Raw genomic sequence first — 13,244 nt, 5'->3', positions numbered from 1 at the left:
TATGAAGCCAGCATAACCCTGATACCAAAACCAGGAAAAGATAGCTCACAAAAAAATAAACAAATATAGACCAATATCCCTCATGAACATAGACGAAAAAATCCTCAACAAAATTCTAGCCAGTAGAATTCAGCAACATATCAAAAATATAATTCACCATGACCAAGTGGAATTTATACCAGGTATGCAGGGATGGTTCAACATTAGAAAAACAATCAATGTAATCTATCACATAAATAAAACAAAAGACAAAACCACGTGATCTTATCAATCGATGCAGAAAAGGCATTTGACAAAGTCCAACACTTATTCATGATAAAAACTCTCAACAAAAACAGGAACAGAAGGGAAGTTCCTCAGTATAATTACAGACATTTATACAAAGCCAACAGCCAACATCATCCTAGATGGAGAGATTTTGAAAGCATTCCCTTGAGAAGGGCAACCAGACAAGTATGCCCTTTATCACCACTCTTATTCAACATTGTGCTGGAGGTCCTAGCCAGAGCAATTAGGCTAGAAAAAGAAATAAAAGGCATCCAAATTGGTAGGGAAGAAGTCAACGTATCTCTATTTGCAGATGATATGATCTTATACACAGAAAACCCCAGAGAATCCACAAGAAAACTACTGGAACTAGTAGAAGATTTAAGCAAAGTTTCAGGATACAAGATAAACATACAAAAATCAGTTGGATTCCTTTACACCAACAAAGAGAACCTCGAAAAAGAAATCATCAAGTCAATACCATTTACAATAGCTGCCAAGAAGATAAAATACTTAGGGATAAATCTAACCGCAGACATAAAAACTGATACAATGAAAACTACAAGACACTACTGCAAGAAACCAAAAGAGAACTGCATAAGTGGAGAAACATGCCTTGCTCATGGATAGGTAGACTCAACATTGTGAAAATGTCGGTTCTACCCAAAGTTATCTACAGATACAATGCAATCCTGATTCAAATTCCACGGGCATTTTTTAATTAGATGGAGAAACAAATCAGCAGCTTCATATGGAAAGGGAAGAGGCCCCAAATAAGTAAAGCATTACTCAAGAAGAAGAACAAAGTGGGAGGCCTCACACTACCTGATTTTAGAAACTTTCATACCACCATGGTAGTCAAAACAGCCTGGTGCTGGTACAACAACAGATACATAGACCAACGGAACAGAATTGAGAATCCAGACATAAATTCATCCACCTATAAGCAGCTGATATTTGACAAAGGATCAAAGTCCATTAATTGGGGAAAAGACAGTCTCTTTAACAAATGGTGCTGGCATAACTGGATATCCATCTGCAAAAACTGAAACAAGACCCATACCTCACACCATACACAAAAACTAACTCAAAATGGATCAAAGACTTAAATATAAAATCGAAAATAATTAAGATGATGGAAAAAAAATAGGGACAATGCTAGGAGCCCTAATACATGGCATAAACACAATACAAACCGTAAGTAACAATGCACAAGCAGAAGAAGAGAGACTAGATAATTGTGAGCTCCTAAAAATCAAACACTTTGGCTCATCAAAAGACTTCACCAAAAGAGTAAAAAGATAACCTACAGACTGGGAAAAAAAATTTGGCTACAACAAATCCTATCAACGTCTAATCTCTAAAATCTGCAAGATACTGCAAAACCTCAACAACAAAAAGACAAGTAACTCAAGTAAAAAATTGGCAAAGGATATGAACAGTCACTTTGCCAAAGAAGATATTAAGATGGCTAACAGACACTTGAAGAAATGCTTACAATCATTAGCCATTAGAAAAATGCAGATCAAAACTACAATAAGATACCATCTCACCTCAACAAGGCTAACATTAATCCACAAAACAAAAAATAATAAATGCCGGAGAGGTTGTGGAGAGACTGGAACAATTATACACTGTTGGTACGAATGTAAAATGGTACAACAACTTTGGAAATTGATTTGGCACTTTCTTAAAAAGCTAGAAATAGATGTACAATACGATCCAGCTATCCCGCTCCTTGGAATGTATCCTAGAGAAATAAGAGCCATCACACGAATAGATATATGCACACCCACGTTCATGGCAGCATTGTTCACAATAGCAAAAAGATGGAAACAACCTACATGTCCATCAACGGATGAATGGATAAACAAATTATGGTATATCCACACAATGGAATACTACACAACCATAGAGAACAACAATGAAGCCGTGGAACATCTTATAACATGGAGGAAGCTGGAGGTCATTATGCTGAATGAATTTAATCAGTCACATATTGTATAAACCAATATTATAAGAACTCAAGAAAAGGTTTTAAACACAGAAGAAAACATTCTTTGATGGTTGCAAGGGTGGGGAGGGATGGGGAGGGTTATTTACTAACTAGATAGTAGATAAGAATTATCTTAGGTGAAAGGAAGGACAGCACTCACTACAGGGGAAGTCAGCATAACTGGAGTAAAGGAAAGCTAAGAAGGTTCCTGAATACATTCAAATATTTTGAGGGATAGAGTAGCAGGGGTAGGGGTCTGGGGACCATGCTTTCAAGGGACATCAAGGTCAATAGCCATAACAAAGCTTATTAAGAAAATGTTCTGCATCTTTCTTTGGTGAATGGCATCTGAGGTTTTAAAAGTTTGCAAGTGGCCATCTAGAATGCCTCAGTTGGTCCCAACCACCTGGTGTAAAGGAGAATGAAGAACACCAAAGACACAAGGAAAGTATTAGCCCAAGAGACAGAAACGGCCACATAAACCAGAGACTTCATCAGCCTGAGAACAGAAGAACTAGATTGTTCCCAGCTGCCACCAATGACTGCCCTGATAGGGAACACAACAGAGAGTCCTGGATGGAGCAGGAGAAATGTGGGGTGCAGAACTCAAATTCTAGTAAAAAGACTTAATGGTCTGACTGAGACTGGAGGTACCCCAGACAGCATTCTCTATCAGCTCAGAAATAAAACAATTTCCAAGGCCAACTCTTCAGACAGGGATTGGACCGCACTGTGGGGCATAAAGTGATATTCATGAGGAGTGTGCCTCTTAGCTCAAGTAGATAAATGAGGCTAAACAGGAAGCTTCTGTGCAGAGGTGAGATGGGAAGGCAGAGAGATTTAGTAGCTGGTTGCATGGTCATGGGGAATCAGGGGTGGAAAGGAAGAGTGTGCTGTCACAGTATCGGGAGAGCAATTAGAGTCACATAACAATGTATGTATAAATTTTTGTATGGGAAAATATTTAAAAAAACAAATGGTGCTGACAAAACTGGATGTCCATCTGTAAAAAAATAAAACAGGACCTATACCTCAAGCATACAAACAACTAATTCAAAATGGATCAAAGACCTAAATATAAAGCCAAAAACTAAAGATCACAGAAGAAAAAATTGGATCAACACTAGAGGCCCTAGTACACGGCATTAACAAGATACAAAGTGTAACTAACAACACACAAACCCCAGAAGATAAGCTAGATAATTGAGATCTTCTAAAAATTAAACACTTATGCTCATCTAAAGACTTCACCAAAAGGGTAAAAAGAATCTACAGACTGGGAAAAAAATTTTGACTATGACAAATCCGAGGAAGGTCTAATCTCTAAAATCCATGGGAAAATCCAATACCTCTACAACAAAAAGACAAATAATCCAATTAAAAAATGGGTAAAGGAAATGAATAGACACTTCACCAAAAGAGATATTCAAGCAGATAGCACAAATGAGGAAAGGCTTGTGATCGCTAGCCATTGGAGAAATCCAAATCAAAACCACAATGAGATATCATCTCACCCCGGCCTTACTGGCATGAATCAAAAAAAATAATAAAAAATAAAAAAAACCCAGAAAATAACAAATGTTGGAGAGGCTGCAGGGAGATTGGAACTCTTATGCACTTCTGGTGGGAATGTAAAATGTTAAAACCATTTTGGACAACGATATGGCACTTTCTTAGAAATGTAGAAGTAGAAATGCCATATGATCCAGCAATCCTGCTCCTAGGAATCCTAGAGAAATAAGAGCAGTCATGCGAATAGACATATGTACACCCATGTTCATTACAGCATTATTCACAATAGCAAAAAATGGGAACAATCTAGATGCTCATCAACAGATAAATGGTAAACAAACTATGGTATATACAATGGAGTACCATGCAACGATAAAGAACTATGATGAATCTGCAAAGCATCTCACAAGATAGATGAATCTGGAGGGCATTATGCTGAGTTAAATAAGTCAATCCCAAAAGGACAAATAGTGTATGAGACCACTATTATAAAAACTCATGAAAATGTTTACATGCAAAAAGAAACAGTCTTTGATGGTTATGAATGAGGGGAGGGGTGGAGATGGAAAAACACTAAATAGACAATAGATAAGTGGTAAGTTTGGTGAAGGGTAAAACAGTACACAATACTGGGGAAGCCAGCACAACTTGTCCAAGGCAAGGCCATGGAAGCTCCATAGACACATCCAAACTCCCCGAGGGACAAAATTACTGTGCTGAGGGCGGTCGGGAGCATGGTCTCAGGGAATATCTAGCTCAGTTGGGATAACATCGTTTATAAAGAGAATGTTCTACTTTAGTGAGTAGAGTTTGGGGTCTTAAAAGCTTGTGAGTGGCCATCTAAGGTACTCCATTGGTCTCACCGTGTCTGGAGCAAGGGAGAATGAAGAAAACGAAAAACACAAGGAAAAGGTTAGTCCAAAGGACTAATGGACCACAACTACCACAGCCTCCACCAGACTAAGTCCAGCACAACTAGATGGTGCCTGGTTACCACTACTGACTGCTCTGACAGGGATCACAATAAAGGGACCCAGACAGCTGGAGAAAAATATAAAACAAAATTCTAACTCACAGAAAAAGACCAGACTTCTTGGCTTGATAGAGACTGGGGAAACCACAAGAACACGGCCTCAGGACACTCTTTTAGCTCAGTACTGAAGTCACTAAATGGGCACACCAGCACAGTGGCAAGGACTAGAAGGCAGTATGGGACAAGAAAGCTGATAATAGGGAACCCAAGGCTGAGTAGGGAGAGTGTTGACATGTTGTGGGGTTGATAACCAATGTTACAAAACAATATGTGTATTAATTGTTTAATGAGAAGCTAGTTCGTTCTGTAAACCTTCATCTAAAATACAATAAAAAAAAAGTATAAAGATCATAGAAGAAAAAATAGGATCAACTCTAAAGGCCCTAATAAATGACATGAGTAGCATATAAACTGTAACTAACATTACTCAAACACCAGAAGATAAGCTAGATAACTGGGATCTTCTAAAAATTAAACACTTATGTTCGTCAAAAGAGTAGAAAGAGAACCCTACAGACTGGGGAAAAAAATTTCGGCTATGACAAATCGGACAAAGGTTTACTCTCTAAAATTTATAGGAAAATCCAACATCTCTACAACAAAAAGACAAATAATCCAATTGAAAAATGAGCAAAAGACATGAACAGACACTTCATCAAATAAGGCAGCTAACAGACACATGAGGAAATGCTTGAGATCATTAGCCATTAGAGAAATGCAAATCAAAACTACAACGAGATACCATCTCACCCTGACATTACTGGCACAAATCAAAAAAGTAGAAAGTAAAAAATATTGGAGAGGCTGTGGGGAGATTGAAACTCTTATGCACTGCTGGTGGGAATGCAAGATGGTACAACCATTTTGGAAAACGATATCGCACCTCCATAAAAAGCTAGACATAGAAATACCATAGGATCCAGCAATCACACTCCTAGGAATATATCCTAGAGAAATAAGAGCTATCACACAAATAGACATACGTACACCCATGTTCATTGTAGCATTATTCACAGTAGCAAAAAGATAGAAACAACCTAGATACCCAGATGAACAGATGAATGGATAAACAAACTATGACACTTGCACGCAATAGAATACTAGGCAACAATAAAGAACAATGATGAATCTGGAAACATCTCACAACATGGATGAATCTGGAGGGCATTATGCTGAGTGAAATAAGTCAATCACAAAAGGACAAATACCGTATGATGCCACTATTATAAAAACTCATGAAAAAGTTTACATAAAGAAACAATCTTTGGTGGTTATGAGAGAGGAGAAGGGTGGGGAGGGAAAAACACTAACTAGACAATAGGTAAGTGTTAGCTTTAGTGAAGAGTAAGACACTACACAATCTTGGGGAAGTCAGCACAACTTGACCAAGGCAAGGTCATGGAAGCTTCATAGTCACATCCAAACTCCCTGAGGGACCGAATTACTGGGGTGAGGAATGGGGACTGTGGTTTTGGGGGACATCTAGTTCAATGGGCATAACATAGTTTATAAAGAAAATGTTCTACGTCCTACTTTGGTGAGTGGCATTTGGGGTCTTAAAAGCTTGTAAGTGGCCATCTAAGATACTCCACTGGTCTCACCCCATCTGGAGCAAGGGAGAATGAAGAAAACCAAAGACACAAGGGAAAGATTAATCCAAAGGACTAATGGACCACAACTATCACAGCCACCACCAGACTAAGTCCAGCACAACTAGATGGTGTCCAGCTACCACCACAAATGGCTCTGACAGCAATCACAATATAGTGTCCTGGACAGAGCTGGAGAAAAATGTAGAACGAAATTCTAACTCTCAAAAAAAAACCAGACTTACTGTCCTGACAGAGAAACCCTGAGAGTATGGCCTCTGGACACCCTTGTAACTCAGTACAGAAGCCCCTCCTGAGGTTCACCCTTCAGCCAAAGGTCTGACAGGCCCATAAAACAACAGTAGACTAAATGGGCACACCAGCTCAGGGGCAAAGAGAAGAAGGCAGGAGGGGGCAGGAAAGCTAGTAATGGGTAACCCAAGGTCAGAAGGGGAGAGGTTTGACATGTCATGGGATTGGCAACCAATGTGGCAAAACAATACGTATATTAATTGTTTAATGAGAAACTAATTTACTCTGCAAACCTTCATCTAAAGTAAAAAAAAAAAAAAAAAGAAAAGAAATTTCTCTCCCCTGATACCTGTTTTACTACTGTGTGCTTTTAAATGGCTTTCTGAGGATTATCCCTGTTGGTCTGTTATCCTTTAGTACAGCCTACATCCCATGGAATTCTGCAGAGAATATGTGCACATTCCAATCCTGTGTGTCTCTGACCTGGAAAAATGACATCTGAAGTAAGCATCTTGAGATCTTAGGGGATGAATACCTGGGGATTCCCATAGCAGGGGTCAATGATGACATTTTAACTTTCTTGAAGAGAGATGATGATATAAAAACCATGCCCTCTGAGGTCCAGCAGGAAACTCCTTTTGCCCAACCTTAATTATCTGCTTCATAGTGGACCCCCATTTTGATTATTTTCACCTGCCCCCAGTGATCAAAAGTGCCTGAGTGACGTTTCTCAGGCTCATGCTTTGGTTCTTTTCCTCTTTACGTGTGATTTAGAAAAACCTGCTGCCAGGAAATTCACCATTCCTTGGATTCAGAATGAGTTATTCTAAGTCATTATAACTGGTCCCATCTGATTTTTCAACAAGAGAAGATGCAGCCCAAAGGCAATTGGGTTCTGGGAATCAGATAAAATGAGTCCCCTCTTGTTTTTTACCTTGACTGATTCACTAGTTTCAGTGATCTCCATGGGTGGACATTTAGGATTCACAGGAACTTGAAACAACTTCAAGTGGAGCAATTTTTGATATCCTGGTGCCCAGTCTTGCATATTATATTGGACAAATGCGTTTTTCTAAAATATTTATGGCATGTGAATGGCTAAGAGCTGTACCCCAGTCACTGGTGAATATTCCATAATTGATCTACTTTGCCAGTTTAGGTCAGATCCTAGGGTACTGCAGTGCAGTTGTCATGGATTGAACTGTGTCCCCCAAAAATATCTGTCAACTTTGCTGGGTCATGATTCCCAGTATTGTATGATTGTGTACCATTTTGTGAATCTGATGTGATTTCATTATGTGTTGTAAACTCCACCACTATGATGAGGTTATATGTGATTTCTTTATGTATTGTAAATTTTATCACTATGATGAGGTTATACTGATGAGGTTTACAAGATTAGATAGTGTCTTAATCCAATCTCTTTTGAGGTATAAAAGAGAGAAGCCAGCAGAGACTCATGGGAACCTCATACCACTAAGAAAGCAGCGCCGGGAGCAGAGCGCGTCCTTTGGACCTGAGGTTCTTGCACAGAGAAGCTCCCAGACCAAAGGAAGATTGATAACATGGACCTTCCTCCAGAGCCGATGGGGAAAGTCTATCCCTGGCACTGATGCCCAGAATTTGGACTTGTAGCCTATCCACTTGTGGTATTTCTGTTAGAGCAGCACTAGACTAAGACAGCAGTTTTCCCTCTATTCTTGAAATTGAATAAACTGTTGAGCAGTCTAATACCTAACTGTAGCTCCAAAAAAATAGAGGCCACACAGTTTTCTAAGCAGGAAAATCAAATTGAAGGATGATGCCAATTGTTAAGGGTGAGGCCTTGGAGATGTTTAACTTCAGCAGTTCATGACACAGGAAGTAATAGTCAGCTGATCATCTTCACAAGAAGTTTAGGACTGACTGCAGCTTTGGGCTTTTGGAAAGATCACTTTTTACTGAAAGTTCACGAGTTCACAGGAATCCTGTAGAGATACAATGTGAGTCCTCCCTAGTGTATTTTAAACAATCCTCTGCTGAATTAAATACAGTAGGAGATGGGGTTTTCCTGCTCTGATTATATTGGCTTGAGATGGTTTGGGTCCTTTTGCGGGTCAAGAGTGAAATCAAACATAAAAGGACTGTAGCACTTTCAGTAAGAGGTGTTGCCATAATTCTTGGAAAAAAATACAATTCTGAGTGTCTTTACAGCTGATTTGTAGATCTCCAGATTTCTGTGACCCCCCAGAGTGTCATTTCCTGAGAGTTCCATGCACTGGACAATGCCAGTGGATACAAAAATGACTTTCTTCACTGTATCAGCTGGGGTATTTAATGGAAAAGCCTCCTCACTGCCTGAAACCTCCCAAAAGTTTGTAGTATTTCCAGAGAATTCTAGGCCTTGTCCTTAATATTCCTTATTCTTGCTTGTTGTCCAAGGTCAGCAGCCAATGTAATGGATTATTTGCCAGGGTAATGACTTCACTGATACCTTTGGAAATAGCTGGCACTAGCCATGGCCATGAAGAAATGAATGTCTCTCCATTGACATCTGTCTTACTGATGTGTTCTTTTAAAAGGGTTTCTGAGGACAATCCCTGTTGGCTTGCTTTCTTTGGGGTCGTTGCAACCCCCTGGAATCCTGCAGAAAATGTGTGAACACTCCGATCCAGTGTGACACTGAGTTGGGAAAAAAGAGTTCAGTGGTAAGCATCCTGAGGTCTTTGGGAATGCATACCTGGGAAGTGTCATGGCTTGGGTGAATGATGACACCAAAATCTGTCTTAAAGAGATATGATGACATAAAAATCATGTTCGATAGGATTATGCTAAGGCACAGCGGGAAACTCTTTGTGCCCAAACTTATTTATCTATTTCAAAGTGGACGCCCATTTTGATTCTTTTCACCTCTCTCCAGTGATTGAAAATACCTACCTCTCTCCAGTGACTGAAAATGCCTAACTGATTGATGTTTCTCAGATACATTCCTTGGCTGTTTTCCTCTTTATGTGTGACTTACAAAGACTTGCTGCCAAGAAATTCACCATTCCATGGATTCAAGGTGAATGATTCTATGTCATTATGACTGGTCTCTTCTGATATTTGGACAAGTGAATATGCAACCCAAAGGCAATTGGATTTTGTGAATCCGATGAGCCTTGTCGGTTCTTATTTTCTTGACTTTGGCTGATTCACTAGTGGCAGTGATCCTCATAGATGAATATTTAGGACTCACAGGAACTTGAAGAAATTTCAAGTTCAGTAATTTTTTATACCCTTCACCCTGTCTGATATGTTATATTGGATTGGGAGAAATGCACTACTAGACAGATGGGTTTTTCTAAAATTATGGGATGCAGATGACTAGGAGCTGTACTGCCAACACTGGTGAATTTCACATAATTTATTGCTTTACCTGTTGACGCTAAAATCTACAGTTCTACAGTGCAGCTGTCACATGAATCTTGAAATTGGATAAACCTGTGAGTAGTTGCAAACCTGACTCTAGCTCCTACACAAAGGAGGCTGCACAGCTTTCTCTGTAGGAAAGCCATAGTGAGAGATGACGCCAATTGTTATGGGTGAGTCCTTGGAGATGACTACCTTCAGCAGTTCAAGACACAGGAGAAGTCACGATCAGCTCTCCACAAGGAGTGAAATACTGCTGCCTTGTAGCTGCTGAAAGATCACTTTTTACTGAAAGTTCATGGGAATCCTGTAGGGATGTGTTGTGAGTCATATACTGTGTATTCTGAGGGATCCTCTGCTGGATGAAATACAGGAGGAGATAGGTTCTTCCTACTGTGATTATTTTGGCTTGAAATGGATTTGGTCCCTATCAGTGTCAAGAATGACCTAAAAAACACTAAAAGGACTATGTTACTTTCAGGAACAGGTCTTGCCATAATTTTTGAAAAAGACTATGATTCCAAGTGTCCTGGCAACTGATTTGTAGATCCCCAGATTTCTGTGACCCAGAGTGTCATTTCCTGAGAGTTTCCATGCACTGGACACTGGCAGTGCATACAAATATAAATTTCTTCACTATATACGCAGGAGAATTCAATGGAAAAGTCTCTTCTCTGCCTAGAACCTCTTGACAGTTTGTTCTATGTCCAGAGACTTCTAGCACTTGCTCTTATCTTGTTTGTTTCCTGTTTGTTGTCAATGGTCAGCAGCATACATAATGGGTTTTTTGAGAGGATACAAACTTGATCAATACTTTTGGGAATAACTGGCATGGGCCATAGGCATTAAGAAATCTACATGTCTCCCTTGAACCCTGTCTTAACACTGTGTGCTTTTAAAAGGGTTTCTGAGAACGATCCCTGTTGACCTGCTGTCCTTGGTGTCGTTCCAAACCCCTGGAATCCTACAGAAGATATGGAACACTCTAATCAAGATCGACACTGAGCTAGAAAAAAGACATCTGTGGTAAATATCTTGAGGTCTTAGAGGATGACTACCTGAGGAATGCCATGGCTCTGATAATGTGATAGCAAAACTTACTTGAAGAGAGGTGATGGCATAAAAATAATGCTCAACAGGATTACGCTGAGATGCAGAGGGAAAATCTTTTTGCCCAACCTTATTTATCTTCTTTAAAGTGGACCTCCATTTTGATTCCTTTTATCTTCATAAGTGATCAAAAACACCTAACTGACTGATGATTGTCAGGCTCATTCCTTAGCTCTTTTCCTCTTATTGTGTGATTTAGAAAGACCTGCTGCCCAGAAATTCACCATTCCAAAGATTCAAGACGAGTAATTCTACGTGGTTTTCACCGGTCCCACCTGGTGTTTAGACGAGTAAAGATGCAGCCTTAAGGCAGTTGGGGTTTGGGAAAAAGCTGAAATGTTACCCCTGTTTTTTTCTTGACCTTGACTGCTGGACTAAGTTGTGGTGATATTCATAAGTGAATATTTAGGATTCACAAGAACTTGGAACAATTTCAACTTGAATAATTTTTTATACCCTGGGTCCCAGTCCAATATGTCATATTGAATTGGGAGAAATGCACAACTAGACAAATTTGATTTTCTAAAATATTTTGAGATGTGAATGGCTGGGAGCTCTACCAGCCACACTGGTAAACTTCCCATAATTGAATGCTTGTGTCAGTTGCAGCTGGACCTTTAGGTTCTTCAGGGAAGTTTTCCCAAGAATCTTGGAATTGGATGAACTATTGAGTAGTCTGATACTTGACTCTACTTTAAAGAAAAAGTAGGTGCACAGACATGTGCATAGAAAAGTTAATGTGAGAGGGGATGCCAGTTGTTAAGGAGAAGGACAGGGACATGACTAGTTTCAGGAGTTAATATCACAGGAAGTCGTGATCGGCTGACCCTCTACACAGGGAATGCAGACATTATGGCTGTCTTCCACTTGTAGAAAAATCATTTTTCTTGACACTTCATTCGAATCCTGTAGAGATGTGATAAGACTCCTGCTCTGTGTATCCCAAGGATTCTCTGATAGTTGAAAACAGGAGGAGATGGGTTCTTTCTGTGGTGATTATTTTGGCATGAGGTAGATTGGGTCTCTGCATGGGTCAAGTGTGACATCACACAGTAATAGGACTATGGAACTTTTTAGAAGAAATGTTGCCTCGATTCTTGAAAAGCAATACATTTCCAAGTGTCCTGCCAGCTGATTCATAGATCCCAGGTTCTCTGTGACCCCCAGATGTCATTTCCTGAGAGTTTCAATGCACTGGACAATGCCTGTGGATACAGATATGGCTCTCTTCAATATATTTGCCAGGGCTAATCAATTGAAAAGCCACTTCTTGATGGAACCTCCTGAGAATTTATTGTACATCCAGAGACCGTTACACCTTGTGCTTATGTTGCATGTTTCTTGCTTTCAGTGGTCAACAGTCTCCTAAAAGTTTGCATGTGGGTGTCCTGATTTTATCCATACTTTTGGGAATAACTGCTAAAAGCCATAGCCATAAGCAAATGAACTTCTCTTCTTTGATCTCTGTCTTACTGCTTTGTCCTTGAAAAAGGGTTTGTGAGGTCAATCTCTGTTGTCTTGCTTTCATATGGATCACTCCAACTCTCAGGAAACTGGAAGTGGATATGCGAACACTCTCAACCAGTGTGATACTGGGCTGCAAGAAAAACTTTATAGTAGTATTTTGAGGTCTAAGAGGATTTATACCTAGGGATTGACATGGCTCAGGTCAATGATAACACCTAAACTTATCTTGAAGAGAGCTGATGACATAAAAATCCTGCTCAAAACTGGAGGACACTATGCTGAGTGAAATAAGTCAATCACAAAAGGACAAATATTGTATGAGACCTCTACTGTAAAAACTCATGTAAAAGTTACATACAAAAAGAAACAATCTTTGTTGGTTACAAGGGATGGGAGGGGTGGGGGGGGACTAAATAGACAAGAGATAAGTGGTAACTCTGCTGAAGGGTAAGACAGTACACAATACTGGGGAAGCCAGCACAACTCGTACAAGGAAAGCTCATGGAAGCTCCATAGACACATCCAAACCTCCTGAGGGACTGAATTGCTGGGTGGAGGGCTGTGGGGACCATGGTCTCGGGGAACATCTAGCTCAATTGGCATAACACAGTTTATAAAGACAATGTTC

The 13,244-nt window shown here is 39.8% G+C and overlaps 3 non-coding genes and 1 pseudogene across 3 annotated transcripts; all 4 read left to right on the top strand.

Moving 5' to 3' along the window:
* The first annotated feature begins 7,203 nt into the window (after positions 1–7,203).
* Positions 7,204–7,272, top strand: LOC111819874 (uncharacterized; annotated as a pseudogene).
* A 2,115-nt stretch (positions 7,273–9,387) lies between these two features.
* Positions 9,388–9,468, top strand: LOC111819863 (small nucleolar RNA SNORD115). Its single transcript, XR_002823435.1, has one exon. It is a non-coding gene; the product is annotated as a small nucleolar RNA SNORD115 (small nucleolar RNA).
* Positions 9,469–11,112: 1,644 nt separating this feature from the next.
* LOC111819868 (small nucleolar RNA SNORD115) lies at positions 11,113–11,194 on the top strand. The gene has a single exon (XR_002823440.1). It is a non-coding gene; the product is annotated as a small nucleolar RNA SNORD115 (small nucleolar RNA).
* A 1,621-nt stretch (positions 11,195–12,815) lies between these two features.
* LOC111819876 (small nucleolar RNA SNORD115) lies at positions 12,816–12,896 on the top strand. The gene has a single exon (XR_002823446.1). It is a non-coding gene; the product is annotated as a small nucleolar RNA SNORD115 (small nucleolar RNA).
* The last annotated feature ends 348 nt before the right edge of the window (positions 12,897–13,244 follow it).

Source organism: Trichechus manatus, unplaced genomic scaffold (assembly GCF_000243295.1).
Source record: "Trichechus manatus latirostris isolate Lorelei unplaced genomic scaffold, TriManLat1.0 scaffold00019, whole genome shotgun sequence".
Taxonomy (NCBI): Eukaryota; Metazoa; Chordata; class Mammalia; order Sirenia; family Trichechidae; genus Trichechus; species Trichechus manatus.
This window is presented reverse-complemented; position numbering and strand designations above follow the sequence as displayed.